This window comes from Odocoileus virginianus, chromosome 13 (assembly GCF_023699985.2).
Source record: "Odocoileus virginianus isolate 20LAN1187 ecotype Illinois chromosome 13, Ovbor_1.2, whole genome shotgun sequence".
Lineage (NCBI taxonomy): Eukaryota > Metazoa > Chordata > Mammalia > Artiodactyla > Cervidae > Odocoileus > Odocoileus virginianus.
The window spans coordinates 30749310-30769867 of NC_069686.1; positions in this window are offsets into that span (position 1 = coordinate 30749310).

Here is a 20558-nt window from a genome sequence, read left to right on the forward strand (position 1 = left end):
AAATGATATAAACAAAATCCCTAGATCCACATAGAGGTCTCTAATGTCACTTTTCTCTAAAAGAACATAAGAATCCTTGGGGGAAGTGGCAGATTCCACACCTTAGGTATGATATATAATTATCTTGAAACAATTTGTCACACCAAAGAAAGAAACAGACAACTAGAGTAATAATAAAGTCAGTTGGAAGCCTACTTAACATTTTTAATAGTCCAAACTGGACAATTTAGTTTCAATCAGTAAACATGCACCATGCAAGGAACTGAAATACGATACATCTAAAATATTTAAATCAATGAGACGATACTAATATTAATTACAGAAAAAACCCCACAACTCATCATTGGCCTCTGGAAGATGCCAAGAAACCAACTTATTTTTAAAGTTAGCAGATTTTCCAGTTATTCTTATTCTGCTTCTTTTATGCAATTTACAGTTCAGGGTGCCAAAATAGTCGATAAGAACAAATTTTCTCTTTATTGAAACAGCCCAGCTAATAATTGAAGAAGGAAAGACATAACTAAAAGGACCATTTTCATAAACTAATGGACTTAGGCCAGAGATTAGTAAACTTTTTCTGTAAAGCGGCAGGTAGTACTTAAGACTTTGAGACTCATGTGGCTCTGTGGCAACTCTGTTTTCAGCATGAAAGATACTATCTGAACGCATTCTCAGTAGTGTCCTATTCTCTGTGACCCTATGGACTGTAGCCCGCCAGGCTCTCCGTCCTTAGGATTTCCCAGGCAAGAATACTGGAGTACTTTGCCATTTCCTCCTCCATAGGATCTTCCTGACCCAGGGATCAAACCCATGTCTCTTGTGTCTCCTACACTGGCAGGCGAATTCTCTACCAGTGCACCACCTGGGAAGGCCTCATGAAAGATACTATAGAAAGCACTTAAATAAATGTGTCTTTGTTTCAATAAAACTTTTTTTACACAAATAAGCTGCATAATATCTTGGCCCAGGGGCCATAGTTTGTTGATGTAAGCAATGAACACTGAGGACTGCTAACATTATAGTCACTACGTAGCTTTACTTTGCACTGTATATACTAGAATAACATTGTATATTATTAGAAATGAATCAGTTCAGTTCAGTTCAGTCACTCAGTCGTGTCCAACTCTTTGCAACCCCATTAATCACAGCACACCAGGCCTCTCTGTCCATCACCAACTCCTGGAGTTTACTCAAACTCATGTCCATTGAGTCGGTAATGCCATCCAGTTAACTCATCTTCTGTCATCCCCTTCTCCTCTTGCCCCCAATCCCTCCCAGCATCAGAGTCTTTTCCAATGAGTCAATTCTTTGCATGAGGTGGCCAAAGTAATGGGGTTTCAGCTTCAGCATCAGTCCTTCCAATGAACACCCAGGATTTATCTCCTTTAGAATGGACTGGTTGGATCTCCTAGCAGTCCAAGGGACCCTCAAGAGTCTTCTCCAACACCACAGTTCAAAAGCATCAATTTTTCAGCACTCAGCTTTCTTCACAGTCCAACTCTCACATCCATACATGACCACTGGAAAAACCATAGCCTTGACCAGATGGACCTTTGTTAGCAAAGTAATGTCTCTGCTTTTTAATGTGCTATCTAGGTTGGTCATAACTTTCCTTCACTAAAATTCTTCAAATTATATACCCAGCAACTACTTACATATAATAAGCATTTGAATTTTTATTTTATGATATGTAATGTTTGACTTGATGACTTCATTTAAATTATTCAAAAGAAAGCATCACATTATCTCTTTAAAAGATATTTCTTTAAGTTGTCTAATTTCTTCCTCAGTCTCCATAAATACTTAATATTGGTTTATGTTAATACTATGATCACTATTATTATAGTCACTATAATTCTATAGTGACAACTATCATTCATTAAGCCTCAACCATATTGTAGGCACTCTGTATATATTTATTACATTTTCAATATTTAAAACAACCTTAGAACAATGGCCTTACTCCCACTGCATATTAGAAAACAGATTCAGAGTGGGCAATTAACATTCCTCAGTTTTTAGTTTTAAATGAAGAGCTAAGTTTCAGGCTTAGATCTGGGTCTCAAGAGCTCACATTTTTCCTCAGCTCACAACACTATATAAAATAACTAAAGCCATGTATCAGAAACTTTGGTATTAGGGAGACACCACCCCTCCAGCCTAATGTCAAATGCAGCATTCTTTATTCCAAGTGACTATCATATATTTACAAATTACTGGCAAGCTAGGGGCACTGAATAGAGAAATAGAAATGATACTAACTGTCTGGAATGTACATTCCACTGAAAATGTTAAGATGATATTCTCAGTAAAAAAAAAAAAAAAAAAATCAGTATGAGGTGACCTGGTATATGATTTCAAAATACTTCAAAATATACGAAGGTTAAATTAATCTGATTCCAGAAAATGTAACATATTTCTGCTTTATTGACCAAGGCAAAGCCTTTGACTGTGGATCACAACAGACTGTGGAAAATTCTTAAAGAGATGGGAATACCAGACCACCTGACCTGCCTCTTGAGAAATCAGTGTGCAGATCAGGAAGCAACAGTTAGAACTGGACATGGAACAACAGACTGGTTCCAAATAGGGAAAGGAGTACATCAAGGCTGTATATTGTCACCCTGCTTATTTAACTTAAATGCAGAGTAAATCATGAGAAACACTGGGCTGGAAGAAGCACAAGTTGGAATCAAGATTGCCAGGAGAAATATCAATAACCTCAGATGTGCAGATGACACCACCCTTACAGCAGAAAGTGAAGATCTAAAGAGCCTCTTGATGAAAGTGAAAGAGGAAAGTGAAAAAGTTGGCTTAAAGTTCAATATTCAGAATATTCATGGCATCCGGTCCCATCACTTCATGGGAAATAGATGGGGAAACAGTGGAAACTGTGGCTGACTTTATTTTGGGGGGCTCCAAAATCACTGCAGATGGTGACTGCAGCAATGAAATTAAAAAACCTTTACTCTTTGAAAGGTAAGTTATGACCAACCAAAACAGCATATTAAAAAGCAGAGACATTACTTTGCTAACAAAGGTTCATCTAGTCAAGGCTATGGTTTTTCCAGTGGTCATGTATGGATGTAAGAGTTGGACTATAAAGAAAGCTGAACACAGAAGAATTGATACTTTTCAACTGTGGTGTTGGAGAGGACTCTTGAGAGTCCCTTGGACTGCAAGGAGATCCAACCAGTCTATCCTAAAGGAGATCAGTCCTGGGTGTTCATTGGAAGGACTGATGTTGAAGCCGAAACTACAATACTTTGGCCACCTGATGTGAAAAGCTGACTCACTGGAAAAGACACTGATGCTGGGAAAGATTGAGGGCAGGGGGAGAAGGGGATGACAGAGGATGAGATGGTTGGATGGCATCATTGACTCAACGTACATGGGTTTGGTTGGATTCCAGGAGTTGGTGATGGACAGAGAGGCCTGGCGTGCTGCAGTTCATGGGGTCGCAGAGTCGGACACAACTAAGCAACTGAACTGAACTGAACTGAAGATGGTGAAGTCATTGCTTTGCTTGACTTCAAGCTAGCTAAAAATCTGGTAATATCTACTACAATTATATCCAGGTTAGAACTCTACTAGGAGTAGAAAGCTCCTAATGAAGTGAAAAAATAGATCATCTGAAAGTTCAAAGTGTGTGGAAATAATAAATATCTGTTCACTTCTTTTTTATTTTTTGAATCAAGGACATCCCCTGCTTATCTCTTTAGAATGAGAAGTAGACTCATTTCTAGTTACAAAGACTTGCTTACTAGGAAGTAGTCTCATGGATATTTCATTTTAGGTGTTTAAAAAGGCAAATGCCAAGCTTGTATTTTATGTACTTGTATTTTATTTTTAAGCATATGTGCTTTAAGTAGTTGAAACATGCCCCGAATAACACTGCACATTGATCTTGGATGAGATGTTCCCTCTATATGCTCCTATAGCATGTTTTACTTCTACCATCAGAGCATTTAACACACTGCATGACTTTCTAATTTAAACTCAATGAAGGCTGGAACTATACTGTTTTTCATTTTTGTGTCTATAGTATGTAAATAGCTCCAGACACGGAATAAGCATTCAATAAATATTAAGGGAGTGACTATAACATCAATGATAAAAAATAAAATGGATTACTGGTATCCTTTTTAGTACTCTTAACACAATACTGTGGCTACCTGATTGGAAGAGCCAACCCATTGGAAAATACCCTGATCCTGGGAAAGACAGAGGGCAGGAGGAGAAGGGGGTAGCAAATGATGAGATGGTAGGATGGTATCATTGACTCAATGGACATAAGTTTGAGCAAACTTTGGGAGATAGCAAAGGACACGGAAGCCCAGCATGCTGCAATACATGGGGTCACCAAGAGTCAGACAAGATTTAGCAACTGAACAACAATATATTCATGTAGATTTTTGCATGTATTTATTTATCCCAAATAACATTCATACAGTCAAAAGCATAGCAAAGTAAGAGTCGTATGACTACCCTCTTTAATGATAAAACCCAAACCCAGCTGATCTTACTGCTCTGTTCTCCCATCAACAAAATACACAGGATGATAAGAGAAGTCCAAAAACACTATGAAGGCTACTCAACCTTTATGCATTTTCAGGTGGTTGAAAACAGCAGCAGATAGATACTTTTTCAATTAATTTTAAATGAAAAGACAACCTGAGCAGAGAATTCCATAGCAGAGACCATAGTCAGAATGCCCAGGCACCAAGTGTCTCAAGATTAAACCAAGGGCAGATTAAATATCCTTCTGTGTCATAACTCAGTGACAAGCCCATCATATTACATTTTTCTCCCAAAAGCATTTTTGAATAGAATATTGCTATACAAAGTCCAATTTTAGAAGCAAAAGATTGAAAGGTCATTTAGTCCTTCCTGAAATGACCTGAAAACTTCCTCTTTACAATGTAGCATATAGTTTTTTTCTCCAGTTAGGTTTTTATATATTAAATTGACTGCTCAAATTTCCACAGAAACTAATTTCCGTGTGTTTGGCTCCCTGTTTCTCTTATAATAATAGTCAAAGAACTTAATGCTTTGAATCTTATGTGACCTGCCCTCTGCTACCAATTGCACTAAGCTCTTCTACTCCCCTACACCTTGACCACCCCTTCTAGCTTCCTTGTCCTTCATTGTACAAATCAGGCATTCTCCCACCTCAAGGCCTTTACACTGGCTGCTCACCCTGCCTGGACATCCTTCTTTCAGAAATCAACATAGACCATCACTCTTGCCAATTTCACATCTTTGTTTAAATGTCATCTCTCAGTAACGCCCTGCTTCCCTACCTGCATCGGAACCTTGCTCCAGCAGCTGTCATGTCTCTTATTCAGATACACATCTCCCACAGTACATACTATGTTCTAATATACTTTATAAATTACTACTTACTATCTTCCATGTGAGTTTCTCGCCATTAAAGTGTAAACTCCAAGAAGGAAAATATTTTTCTTTCTCTTTAGCCCTCTTGAAAGTCCCTTGGACTGCAAGGAGATCAAATAACTCAATCCTAAAGGAAATCAGTCCTGAATATTCATTGGAATGACTGGTGCTGAAGCTGAAGGTCCAATACTTTGGTCACCTGATGTGAAGAGCTGACTCATTGGAAAAGACCCTGGTGCTGGGAAAGACTGAAGGCAGGAGAAGGGGACGACAGAGGATGAGATGATTGGATGGCATCTCTGACTCAAAGGAAATGAATTTGAGCAAAATCAGGGTGACAGTGAAGGACAGGGAAGCCTGGCATGCTGCAGTCCATGGGGTCACAAAGAGTCAGACCCAACTGAGTGACTGAGCAGCAGTAAAAACTCTAGCACTTAAAATAATCAGTGACTGGCATATGACTGGAAATATTCCTGAACAAATAAATGTAATGGTTATATATCAAAAATGTCTAGTTCTCTAAAGGGCTTAAAGAGAATCAACCACCTTTTGAAATATTAATTTAAAAGAACAGAATTTTATATGTAGCTTGTTTGTTGTTATCGTTGTTTATTACTAAGTCGTGTTGACTTTTTTGTGACCCTGTGGACGAAGCCCACCAGGTTCCTCTGTCCATGGGATTTCCCAGGCAAGAATACTAGAGTGGATTGCCATTTGATTACAACTATGTAAAAAGAGGAGTGAAAAATTTGGCTTAAAGCTCAACATTCAGAAAACTAAGATCATGGCATCTGGTCCCATCACCCCATGGGAAATAGATGGGGAGACAGTGGAAACAGTGTCAGACTTTATTTTTTGGGGCTCCAAAATCACTGCAAATGGTGACTGAAGTCATGAAATTAAAAGATGCTTATTCCTTGGAAGGAAAGTTATGACCAACCTAGATAGCATATTAAAAAGCAGAGACATTACTTTGCCAGCAAAGGTCCGTCTAGTCAAGGCTATGGCTTTTCCAGTGGTCATGTATGGATGTGAGAGTTGGACTGTGAAGAAAGCTGAGTGCTGAAAAATTGATGCTTTTGAACTGTGGTGTTGGAGAAGACTCTTGAGAGTCCCTTGGACTGCAAGGAGATCCAACCGGTCCATCCTGAAGGAGATAAATCCTGGGTGTTCATTGGAAGGACTGATGCTGAAGCTGAAACTCCAATACTTTGGCCACCTCATGTGAAGAGTTGACTCATTGGAAAAGACCCTAATGCTGGGAGGGATTGGAGGCAGGAGGAGAAGGGGGTGACAGAGGATGAGATGGCTGGATGGCATCACCGACTCGATGGGCATGAGTTTGAATAAACTCCGGGAGTTTGTGATGGACAGAGAGGCCTGGTGTGCTGCGATTCATGGGGCGCAAAGAGTCAGACACGACTGAGCGACTGAACTGAACTGAACTGACTGATGTAAAAAGAAATAAAAAGCAACCAAGCAAAATCCCATGCACGGTCATTAAGAAGAAGAACAGATTATACACACAGCAATAAAACTCATAGAAACTGAAATCCTATGTTGAACACACGGGTAATTTTTTCCCTTCCTTTAAACTTTCTGCAACATATATAAATGTTTAAAGAAATATTACGTTAGCATTTAAAATAAACATGAGAAAAAGAAATCCGTAAAATGGCATTAAAGTTTTTCTGTGAAAAATGCAGAAATTTTCAAATAGCTTCTCTGGTCGATCCTAAAAGAGAATCTACATTTAGGGAAATTTCTTTTTATTTTCTTGAGACTTTTCTTTACAGTTAAGTGGCATTGAGTCTTTTCAGTTCATAGTTCTTTGTCTGAAAACCTTGTTAAAGAACACTGGCATCTTCATGCACATATCTTAGCCCAAAATCTGGGTGGTTTTATTTTGTCTTCCACTTTCTTCTGTAAAATTTAATAGGAAAACTTACTTAGACAGAAGGGTTATTTTAACCACATTTAGTTGTAGAAAAACTCAGCTGTTTTCAGGATAAGAAGCTTTTTAGAATAAATAGAAACAATTCTGCTACTCATTATATCAAACTATATTTCATGAAAGCAAGTACTACCCAATTTAATAGCAGAATAATTTTATAATAAACAAATGCCTTTGACATCAATGACAGTTAAGTGCTTCTGGATTTTAGCAAATGGAGCACTTTTTATCACAAGCACTTTACTTGTGCTCCAAGTTATCAAAAATAACTTGGATTCTTTTAAAATGCTTATCCAAAACAGTATAACAAAATAGTAGGAGAGAGTTTATACAAAAACCCCCTTTCATCCCACATTCTACAAACTGCAATCCCACATTCCATAGTGGGACCCCTTTGAATCTAGTGAATTTGTATTTGTTTGGATTATCTACTCAATCGGCATACACTATCTCTCTTTCAATATGTGGCACTCAAATTTGTTTCACTCTTACTTTGGTTAAATACCTAAGTTTAATTAAAATGTTTTAACCCATATTTCTTGTTCCATACACTTTCAGAATGACCTATTTGGTCTTATAAAAATGCCAAGATATTCCTTATTTTTACTTTTTGATAAAAAAAAATAAGCTTATTTGTACCTCCACCCCTTCTTCCCATTAAATTCTTACATTTTAATTGCATTTTCCATTTTAAGAATATAACTATTTTAAACATAATTAGTTAAGATTACAGATAAAATTTTCCTATTTCTGTAGTGACCATTCACTTTGAAATCACTCCTTGCCTGTCATTAAATCCTTCTTGTAAAACACAGCCCAGAGTAATTCTTTCTGGGAGGGTGTATGAGCTATTATTTTTTGCGTATCTAAAAATGCACTTATTTTGTCCCCACTCTTGAATATTAGTGTGGCTTATAATGATTTCTAGGAATAATTGATTTCTAGGAATAATAGCATTTTGAAAATAGTATTACTTTGTTTTCCAGCAACAATTTTTGCTAGTGAGGAGGCTACTTTTGTTTCACTCTTTTATAGGTAATTTGTCACCTTTCTGGTAGATAATAAAATTTTCTTTTTATAGCAAATGCTCTGCAGTTTTATTATAATACGTCTAGATATTACGTCTAGACATATATACTTCTAGATATAGTACGCCTAGATAGATATTTATCTCTGTCTTGTTCAGGACCTGTATACATCATCTTTTCACAATTCTTGAAAGGACTTACCACATTATAATATCAGTATTTCTTCCTAGTTATTAATATTTGCTCTATTCTCTTCTTCTCACTTTATTGTTGAATGAACCTTGGAACTTCTCATTCCGTTCCTTTGTTTGTTAGTTTTTAAAATTGCTCTTTAATATTTTTAAAAATTTAGTTACTCTGTGTTGGCAATCTAGATGAAATTCTTAGTGCAGTCTCCTGATGAATAATTCTCTCTTCGTATCTATGTAATCCATCTACTATTAATTCCTTCCTTTGACATTTTTAACCCCAATTTTGTATTAATTTCCTGCATTTCTAATTGGTTATTTCTTATCTGTCCAATATTGTTCTTTTAACTTTTAAGAATTATTTTAATTAATTGATTTGTTTTGTTTCAAAATTTCTTAGTTTTTATATCTTAGTTTTTATTTAGTAGATATAATTTAATCTTTTATCTCTTTGAGATTCTAAATATGTTTGTAAAGTCTTTTTCAAATTAGCTTATTATTTTTATTAACAATATTTGAAAAAATACACATGAATAGAGTCTAATAGAGAAGCCAGCAAACTATTGTTCATTCTTCAATACAAGGAGTAAAGAGAGATAAGATCTCAGCATTAATCAAATCGAGATAAGATTTTAGAACTGTCCATTCAGCATTCCTGGACATCGGGACAAAATGATTTCAAATTCTTGTAATTTATTATAGGGAAGGAATTACATGACAATAAACTATATAGCAGTTATAGGCAGAAAAACCTATCACCTAGAGGTGAACAAAAAAAGAATGTGAGTTATTACTAAGGTCTTATACAGGTCCTGTAAGTTTTAGATGTTTTTTGTATAGCACCACCTCTTGTGTCTCTCAATGACTTTCTGGAACCAATGTAGACCACTGATTTTCAACTCTTAACTTCACAGTAAAATCATTTAGACCTTTTACAAAATATTAATGCCTAAGACTTCCAGAGATTCTTATTTAATTGTTCTACTGTATAGCCTGTCATCTAATATTTTTAGAGCACCTCAGATGTTTCTAAAACACGGCTAGGATTGAAACACTACTCAGAAATATTGAGTAGATAAACCTAGTATAGTTGCCTATTCATATCGACTGGACTCTACTATATTTTGACCACAATACCTGAAAGTAACTGTACAGAGAAATGCAAGAAAGCCATTTTCTTGAGGAAAGTGAAAGTAAAAGCCGCTCAGTTATGTCTGACTCTTTGCTACCCCACAGACTATACAGTCCATGGAATTTTCCAGCCAGAATACTGGAGTGGGTAGACTTTCCTTTCTAGAGGGGATCTTCCCAACCCAGGGATCAAACCCAGATCTCCCGCATTGCAGGCGGATTCTTTACCAGCTGAGCCTCCAGGGAAGACCAAGAGTATTGGAGTGGGTAGCCTCTCCCTTCTCCAGGGCATCTTCCTGACCCAGGAATGGAACCAGAGTCTTCTGCATTGCAGGCAGATTCTTTACCAATTGAGCTATCAGGGAAGCTCCGTTTTCTTGAGGAGCTGTGTAATTTGGCTGATGTATTAGTTTCCTATTGATGATGTAGCAAATTCCACAAACTAAGTGCCATAACACAACCCAAATTTATTATGCTGTAGTTCTGGAGATCAAAAATCCAAAATGAGTTTCACTGGGATAAAAATGAAGTGTCAGGATGTCTGTGTTCTTTTGGAGACTCTAATGGAGAATTTTGTTCTATAATTCTCCCAGTTTCTAAGAGCCACCTGAATTCTTTGGCCCTTCCATCCTTTTTCAAAGGCCAGCAATGTAGCATCTTTAAATCTCTCCCTCTGACTCTAACCTTCCTGCTTCCCTCTTAAAGGGAATCTCTTTTGTGATTACATTGGGACCATGGGATAATCCAGGATAATCTTCTTATCTGAATATTCTTAACTTAATCACATTTGCAAATTACATTTTGTCATGTAAGGTAACATATTCATAGATTCTGGGGATTAGAACATTGGCACCTTTGGGGGAGTACATTATCCTGCCTATCACAGATCAGGATAGGAACAACTGTAGCAACTTGATGATTAGATCACGCCCACCCTCCCCTGAAGTCCAAGGAGACTAGACTTTTTCAGGGAGGTTTCTGGGAGCAGATCATGTAATCATATTGTCAAAAATTGCTGTGTGACTTGAATAGAAGGGGATATTTCAAACATGAGCTTATACTGCTGTGGCCTGAAGTCTGTACATCACTTTCAACAACATCACTTTGCTCTCTACTTTGTCATATAAAGACATTAGCTCCTCATAGTCCACCTCTTCTCCTACTTTCCCTAGCCTTACTTTTGTCTATTACTGTTGCATTTTACCCTGTTAACATTTAAATTCTGTTCTACATGCAAAAACTGTCTTCCAAACTCTGGCCATGGATTGATTCTACAAACTGGAAAACCCTCTTAAGCATTAAATTATTAAGATTTGGTACACATTTTTCACTGCTGTGCCAATTAATATGCTAGAAATATGATTTTATCTCTTGTTCAACTCTTATGACCTCTGGAAGACTTGATGAAAAATGTTCCTAATGTCAACAATAAAAATAACAACAAAAATGGATTCTATTTTCTTAGGATGTAATTATGGATTTAAATAATCATAGTTTCAGTTGTTTAATATTTTGATCATGATGTTTTTGAAGATAGTTTCTTCTGGAATTTATTTTCTTCTTCAAAAAGAAACTATTTTTATTTTTTTTTTCTAGCCACAATTTTGTCAGATTCTTTAAAAGAAAAAGTCTAATTTACTGAGTCTGCCCTTTCCATGAAAACTCTTCTGAGTCTTCTGTCCTCTGGCTCCAACTGTAATTGATTGTTAGTGGGATTGAGTACAATTAATATTCTCAAACCTCCCTTTTTTGCCTGATTGAGCTAAACTACATACTGGAGAATTGATTCTCATGTCTTCCTCTCTATTAGAGGACACATTTTGCTGCAGCATATCTTTTAAGTAGCATCATTTGGAAGGGATGTAGGTGAAGTAAACTTCCTGGATTCTTGCATATGTGACTGTGTCTTTATACTGTCCTTATGTAATGAAAAGTCTAATTGATTATAGAGCTGTATCTTGAGTACATTTATGTACATGTCTATGTGCATATATACTTAATCAGTATAGTCAGAACACTGAGAACATTACAGTATTTGATAATTCATTTGGATATTCCTTGTTCCTCTGTTTTTCCCTCTGGAAGATTTTAAGATTTTCTATTTATTGACTAAAATTTCAAAGTTTTGTGTTCACGTGTGGATTGGATTTTAAAAATTCATCCCACTGAATAATTAAGTACACTTTTAATCAGAAAATTTATTCTTTATTACCTTTGGAAAATTCTCCTTTTCTTATCTTCAATAATTTCCCTTTGTCATCTTTCACTACTTTATTTTTTGGAACACTTATTAGTGAAATGTTGGACCTCCTGGGATGCTGGCTTCTTTTTTTATTTATTTTTCTATAATTTTTGTCTCTTTACCTTTTTATTTCTCTCTGGGAATGCCTTTATCTTCAAATATTTCAATTTTTAATGATTGCTAATTCATACATTCTTGTCTTATTCTCTAATTATCTTTTATAATATCTTGGGTTTTAAACTTGTTTCATGGATACTATATTTTCTCAAAAGTCTTTGGGAAAGTTATATGTACTATTCAAGAATACCAGTCTGTGATGAATTAAAGATTTTGCATTACAAATTAAATGACTGCTCTTCTTTTTTCACTGAGAAGGTCTTGTTATGAAAATTAATGAAAAAAAAAAGCTGAAAACAAGCAGTTACCTCAAGAGTATGATGCTTAACACCATAGCTGGCTTAGATTCTGGCACAGACTTCTTACCTTGCTAGGACCAGTAACAAATATTTGTGTACCAATAGTCAGGCTGTGGACCACTCTTTGAGTAATGCCACATCTCCTTGCTCTTGCCTGGATAACCTCTTGCCTCCTGTACACATTTTCCTATTTGTTTACTTCCCTCTCTCTCAGTGTTACCAAAAGAATGATGATTTACATTAAAAAGCAAAGAAATTGGTAGCTAGTGTAGATTACCTGTGTTATAAGCTCCATAGTGGGTTTTTTTTTTTTTTTCCCCCATCAGTCTCACCTCTGGGTGAGAATTCCAATCAGAAGCTCCATGTGGAGTGGGCTGGACAGGTCTTTTCGAAATATCTTGAGTTCAGGAGAGGGAAGAGCTTCACTGCTTCAAAGACTTAGTTTTCTACAGGTATTTTAGGCCATATCTTCAGAGAAGATCTATCAATTTTCTACCTGGAGATAAATATTGGCTCCCTATAGAGCCATTGCTGCATTTGGCCTTTATAGAGGCTTTAATCTCTCATCCTGTTTTCATCCCTGAATCTCAGACCGGTCCTCTCCATTAGGTACTAACTCTTCATTCAGGTTTTCCCATTAACTCTGTTGAGAGGAAACTGGCCTCCAGCTTGTATGTAGCTCTGCTGCAGAGTGTCCTGGGCTTCATTGTTCCTATTTGTGTCTTTCAAAAGTTTGTTGAAATCTCCTGTTTATGTCTGACTCATGCCTCAAAATCTCTTCTCCACTAGGAGATTGTGTCTTTCTCTACTTTTATGCATTTATTCAGATGGGAGGAGGGTCCTGTGAAAGACCAGGGAGAATATACATGTTTAGCAGGTCATGGTAAACTGGAAGTTTATCAATATGACATAGTGTCCTACCCAGAATGAAAGAAACCAAACATTACAAACAGGCTTGGGAAAAAAGAAAAAGCTTGGTGACTATTTAATACTATAGAACTCTATTGCTCAACAAAATCCTAATATCACAAAAATGCAGTTTTTTTCCTCTATGAAAAGGTGAAACTGGCCATCATAAGAATAATTTGATGTTTTTTCAGTTGTGGTAATGATTGTGTAAAGCTCTCCTTGAGCTTTTGGTCCTTCTGACCAGAGGCGCTGCTTTTCTGAGTTAGCTGGAGGACATCTCATAACAAAAGGAGCGAAATGACTCGTCAGTCCATGGGGGATGGGGTCATTTGATTTGCAGTCTTCACTGCCCTCAGAGTTCACTATTGAAGTTGTTGTTTAGTTGTTGAGTCGTGTCTGACCCTTTTGTAAACTCATGGACTGTAGCCCACCAGGGTCCTCTGTCCATGGATTTCCCAGGCAAGAGTACTGGAATGGGTTGCCATTTCCTTCTCCAGTGGATCTTCCCAATTTAGGGATTGAACCCACTTCTCATGTGTTGGCAGGCAGATTCTTTATCATTGAGCAACCTGGGAAGCCCCTATTACTGAAGCAGGCAGTGTCAAACTAAGCATACCTCGATTAAGTAAGAAAATTTGGCTTTTTTTACATGCTAACTATTCTCTACATTAGAGTATATTTTTAAGCACATTTGACATAATTGTAAGGAGCAGTGGATTTTGAATAAAGCAGATTATGTTTAAATTCCCTCACCACTTACTGGTAGGTGTGATCTTGGAAAGATTATGTAACACCTTGTGTCTCTGTTTTCTCATCTGAAACATGGGATTTATTAAAAGCCCATTTCACAAGATTCTTGGGAAGAGTTATTATTCACATAGTACATTTTACACAGTAAGCCATCAAGAATGTTCAAAATTTCTAGAGGAATCAACCTGCCTGACTTCAGACTATACTACAAAGCCACAGTCATCCAGACAGTATGGTACTGGCACAAAGACAGAAATATAGATCAATGGAACAGAATAGAAAGCCCAGAGATAAATCCATGAACCTATGGTCACCTTATCTTCAACAAAGGAGGCAAGGATATACAATGGAAAAAAGACAACCTCTTTAACAAGTGGTGCTGGGAAAACTGGTCAACCACCTGTAAAAGAATGAAACTAGAACACTTTCTAACACCATACACAAAAATAAACTCAAAATGGATTAAAGATCTAAATGTAAGACCAGAAACTATAAAACTCTGAGAGAAGAACATAGGCAAAACACTCTCTGACATAAATCACAGCAAGATCCTCTATGACCCACATCCCAGAATTTTAGAAACAAAAGCAAAAATAAACAAATGGGACCTAATGAAACTTAAAAGCTTTTGCACAACAAAGGAAACTACAAGCAAGGTGAAAAGACAGCCTTCAGATTGGGAGAAATTAATAGCAAATGAAGCAACAGACAAAGGATTAATCTCAAAAATATACAAGCAACTCCTGAAGCTCAACTCCAGAAAAATAAATGACCCAATCAAAAAATGGGCCAAAGAACTAAACAGACATTTCTCCAAGGAAGACATACGGATGGCAAAAAAACACATGAAAAGATGCTCAACATCACTCATTATCAGAGAAATGCAAATCAAAACCACAATGAGGTACCATTACACGCCAGTCAGGATGGCTGCTATCCAAAAGTCTACAAGCAATAAATGCTAGAGAGGGTGTGGAGAAAAGGGAACCCTCTTACACTGTTGGTGGGAATGCAAATTAGTACAGCCACTATGGAAAACAGTGTGGAGATTTCTTAAAAAGCTGGAAATAGAACTGCCATATGACCCAGCAATCCCACTTCTGGGCATACACACCGAGGAAACCAGATCTGAAAGAGACACGTGCACCCCAATGTTCATCGCAGCACTGTTTATAATAGCCAGGACATGGAAGCAACCTAGATGCCCATCAGCAGACGAATGGATGAGAAAGCTGTGGTACATATACACCATGGAATATTACTCAGCCATTGAAAAGAATTCATTTGAATCAGTTCTAATGAGATGGATGAAACTGGAGCCCATTATACAGAGCGAAGTAAGCCAGAAAGATAAAGACCATTATAGTATACTAACACATATATATGGAATTTAGAAAGATGGTAATGATAACCCTATATGCAAAACAGAAAAAGAGACTCAGATGTATAGAACAGACTTGTGGACTCTGTGGGAGAAGGCGAGGGTGGGATGTTTCAAGAGAACAGCATCGAAACATGTATATTATCTAGGGTGGAACAGATCACCAGCCCAGGTTGGATACATGAGACAAGTGCTCGGGCCTGGTGCACTGGGAAGACCCAGAGGGATCGGCTGGAGAGGGAGGTGGGATGGGGGACTGGGATGGGGAATACATGTAAATCTATGGCTAATTCATTTCAATGTATGACAAAAACCACTGCAATGTTGTAAAGTAATTAGCCTCCAACTAATAAAAATAAATGGAAAAAAAAAAGAATGTTCAAAATTTTTAGTAGGAAATTAATTCCAGTATTTCAAAAGTGATCAATGAATGAAACAATAAAATGGGATTATTGCCTTTGTATATCTACAGCTAAGAATTCTGTTCAAATGCATATAGCATTCCAAGGATCAGTTTTATTTTTATATACCTCCACATACACACAGCCAGTCAATCTAAAGGAAATCAACACTGAATATTCATTGGAAGGACTGATGCTGAAGCTGAAGCTCAAATCCTTTGGTCACCTAGTGCGAAGAGCTGGCTCACTGGAAAAGATCTTGATGCTGGGAAAGACTGAGGGCAGGAGAAGAAGGCTATAGAGGATGAGATGGTTGGATGGCATCATCAACTCAATGGAAATGAGTTTGAGCAAACTCAGGGAGATAGTGCAGGACAGTGAAGCCTGGCGTGCTGCAGTCCATGGGGTCACACAGTTAGACACGACTGAGAGGCTGAACAACAACAAAAATGCACACAACACACAGAGCTTATAAACTGCTTACAGAATAATTTGATTTTCAACATTTTAAAAAATTTATGAAAAGCACATTTTAAAGGAATATTCAACTAAAACCCTTTTTAAAAATCCATGGAAACAAATTGTTTGATTTGCACAGAGAAGTTAGGATGGAAAAAAAGGACAAATTTTCTTATTTGAGCTCAGAAGGAAGTGACAACAAAGTAAATAATTATATATATATATGCATTTTCAGATAATTTGTGAGCTCATACATACCTATGTAACTGATCTCATAAATTTTTAAAACAGACCATATCAAATATAAGGAGCTTATTCCATTCATTCTAACTCCCTGAAAACAATAGGCTAAACGTGTGTGTGTGCTCAGTCAGTCCAACTCTTTGTGACCCCATAAACTGTAGCCCACCAGGCTCCTCTGTCCATGGAAGTTCCCAGGCAAGAATACTGGAGTGGGTTGCCATGCCTTCTGCCAGGGGATCATCCCTACCCAGGGATCGAGCCCACATCCCTTGTGTCTTCTGCATTGCAGGTGAATTCTTTAACCTGCTGAGGCATCAGGGAAGCCCCAAACTCGCAGGCACAAAGAAAGAATCCCTCACTCATTCTATACACAGCCAGGTACCTTAACTTTCTCCTTCCCTAGCTCTGCTAGAGAAAGTCCTTGTCCAGCATGGGAATGTGTCTTAACCACACACCCCTTCCTTTCAGGCGAGTGCCGCCGGCTCATCTTTCCTTCTCAGCGGCCATTTATAACCCGTTAATTTCGCCTTAGGAGACCTTGGGTGGTGGTTGCGGTCTGTTGTTGGTGTGGCTTTTCCCTCCCAAACACAATACTCCCTTTCTCCTTCTTCCATATCCTGCATGGTCCCCTCAGAATCATCCTTCGTGCTCTGAGCAATTTCTTCCATTTGTGACTACAGAGAGAAACAACGGACTCAGTTATGGCTCATAAGCATCCATGATACACCTGTAATAAAGAGGGAGGGGGCATCTCCAGTCGTGAAGTGAAATGAGACACCATTACCAGCCAACACCGGCACCGCCAGAGCCCTGGAGAGGGCCCAGGAGTCTCCTTCAGAGTTTCCACCCGTCTCCACCTACATTCTCTTCTAATTAAACCTGTTTCCTCAAGCACCCGTATTTCCAAAATACTCATTTTCAATTTCCTTACTTCCCTGTGTTGTTTGGCTGCTAGTATGAAAATACCCATAATATTTGTAGGTTTTCTTTGAAAATGTAAAACAATGTTTCAACAACAGTGTGTACTGGGGAGGGAGGAGGGAGTTTGGCCTGAGCTCCTCTCACCATTATGATCTTGTTGTTGCACAAAAATGCATTCTGAGTTCCACACAAGTGACTTACAAATGAACTCTCAAAATATAACCCATGCCAGTGAGGGGACTATCTGTGTAAATTGTTTGAAAACCATTGAGCTCCATTCCATCAAGGATCAAAAAATCTGCAACTTCACAAGTAAATAAGTCATTCTCCAGCCTCAACAATTTTGCAGCGAGTATCTGCTTACTTTAGGAAGTTCATTCATGTTCCTTCACCTGGCTTAAACTGTTATTCAAACTGGTCCCTTAAACCAGAGGATCAAATTAATATTAATAAAAATAGTGAGAAGCCACACAGAGTATGTGAAAACAGCTAACTTTAGGAAGGACTATGACAAAAAATAACAGATATACAAAACATTTGGATACTTATGAAATGTTTGAAGACATGTTAAAAATCAGGAAATGAAAGCATGTTAAGGAATACAAAAAAAATTAGAGTATTAATAAGATATTTTTGTCATTATTAAAGATTTCTTGAAAGAAACCTGAGACAATAACCACTAATGACATATTAATATCTCTTGTTTTTCCAGCCAGGATCCAGATGCACCAGGAAATTTTTTGAAAAGGTGAAAATATGTTTTTCAGAAATTTGCCACTAGTATAAGCATTCCTTTTTTGACCAACTGATTACATCACGGTAGCAATACCTACTTGAATCATTTGGGACTCATTCTGATACAAGAAGAAAAAAGCTAGGAACCATTATTATTTATAACTTGAGCATCATGTTGGAAAATGTCATTTGAATCTTGTTTGAATTCTACTTCTATGTAAAATGAAACGGCCACACAAGTTACTGTAAATCTATGGTGTGTGTCTGTGTCAGCATCCAGAGACAGGAAAAATGTGTTTCTTTCTCTTTCCATATGTAAAAAGCAGCAACCTTACTGATTTTTTTCTTGTTTTATCCTGGAAGAAATGACATCCTTTCCCCCAACCCCCATACACACATAAAATTACGTTGCTGGCCTCAAAGGTCAGTGAACACATTCATGCAGAAAGACATGAATGGCTGTTGGGAACGGGCTTTCTCTTACCATAATAAGGACTTGCACATTTTGGCCAAGAAAAATTTGCACAAGGACATATTCTTCTACAGGTAGTAGTAAGCAAATTCCTTAAGTTCAAACGGGGATTCAGTGAAAATGTGGTCTAACAGAACAAGACTGACTAGCCAGGCTTACCTGGTGAGGCTGTTTGTGTTTGGTGGCAGACCTATACAATTTCTTTTGCCATCTATGAGCTCCTCGGATACTGCCACTGGAACATTAGTTAGCTTCAGTATGAATCCTGATAAATACAACAGTAAGGTGTCACTGGATGTAGGAGAGATAAATGTCAGTTTGATTGTGACAGAAGGAGGACATTAATGGAAAGCTTTTCTTGTCACTTTGAAGTATACTGATGCAGGAGGGGTTGAGAAAGTTCAAAACTGTGGTTTTGCCTCATGAAATGGGGTTTCTTATAAAATGTACTTCCACTAAGATAACGGTGCAAGTTTAAATCTGTCTTCATATGAATGAACAGGAAGGCCCAAGATTCATTTCATTTTTAAAACTGTTTTTCTATACAGTTGCAAGTTCCACATGCTATTTGAAGGTTTTGAGGGTCCTAGCTTTCCACTGCTTTTGCTTTTAAGCAAGGTAGGGAAATAGGTTATATGACCTCACACATGAGGAAAAGTAAAAGAGCACAGAAATTAAGAATTAGAATTCTGGGATTGCATACCTTTAAAGCCACATTAACTTTCTGATATCCCAAGTAAAAAGTAATGAGATACTTACTTACCCACCTCACTGAGTTTTCACAAAGATAAAATAAGATGATTTCTATGAAAGCAATTTGTAAACTTTTAGCACTAACAGAATTAAGTTACCTGAGATTTTTCAAACAGGTTGCAAAAAAAAGCTCAAAATAGTTTCTCAGAATTTTTACGTAGAGCAACATTGAGTGAGTCAAACATGTTTTCGCAAATGAATCTTACAAAGAAAATGTGATCTAAACATTAAACTCTAATTCCCTTCACATCTGTCTTTGACAGTAAAGATAACATGTACATAACAAGGTATTCCAGATCACAAAATTGAAAGAGGAAGAAAAATCAGTTTACCAGCACAGATGTGAACTACCTCTCCAACTTCAGGTCTGTATTTATTTCACAATTATATTTTCTCTTGGAGAAACTCATTGTTCCTTATCAATATTTTATTTAGTGAGAATGAGTTAAATGAAAGGAACGAAACATGATGCTCACATTCCTTTCACGAAGTAAATTTTATCTCAAACTTGAAAAAAAAGGTGAAGAACTTGCTCTTTTCCTCATTTCCAAATGACTGTGACCATTCATAGCACAGGTGCCTTTCTTTAAATATATTTAGCCTGGAAGCTAACAAAGGTAATAGACATAGGACTAGCAGGAATGGTCATTACTTTCACTGGCAGGGAGAGAGAACATTCATAATAAATTTCTAAATCAGCCCAATACACCTGCATTTGTACTGGACATTCCTAATTCCAGAGGTATCCTATTAAAAAAAAAAAATCCAGCAAAAAGGATCCAGCAAGACAAGCACTCTTACTTCAAAATCAGAGGAAATTAGAGATAAAGGACAAGCCTGAAATTGATCTTATTTAAAGAGTGGCACTGGCACCCACAATATGAATACAGGTAATTAGCTTAACATTTTGTCTCCTGACAGTTCTTCCTTCCTTTTTTTTATGTAATCAAGCCCATTTCCTTCACTGTCCTGACCGTCGCAGGCTTCAGTAGAACTGCATAGCACAAACTGCTGAATTGGGGATGTCTTTTCTGCTGGCTGTGGCTCTCTATTCAGTGATGTCAGTCCTCCTGCAGACTCCCCGCATATTTAAGCACTGGTGGCTCAAAAAGAGCGAGCTCCTGTTCTATTTTTTCACACTCTGAGTCCTACATGATTATGATTGCACTGCAGATGGC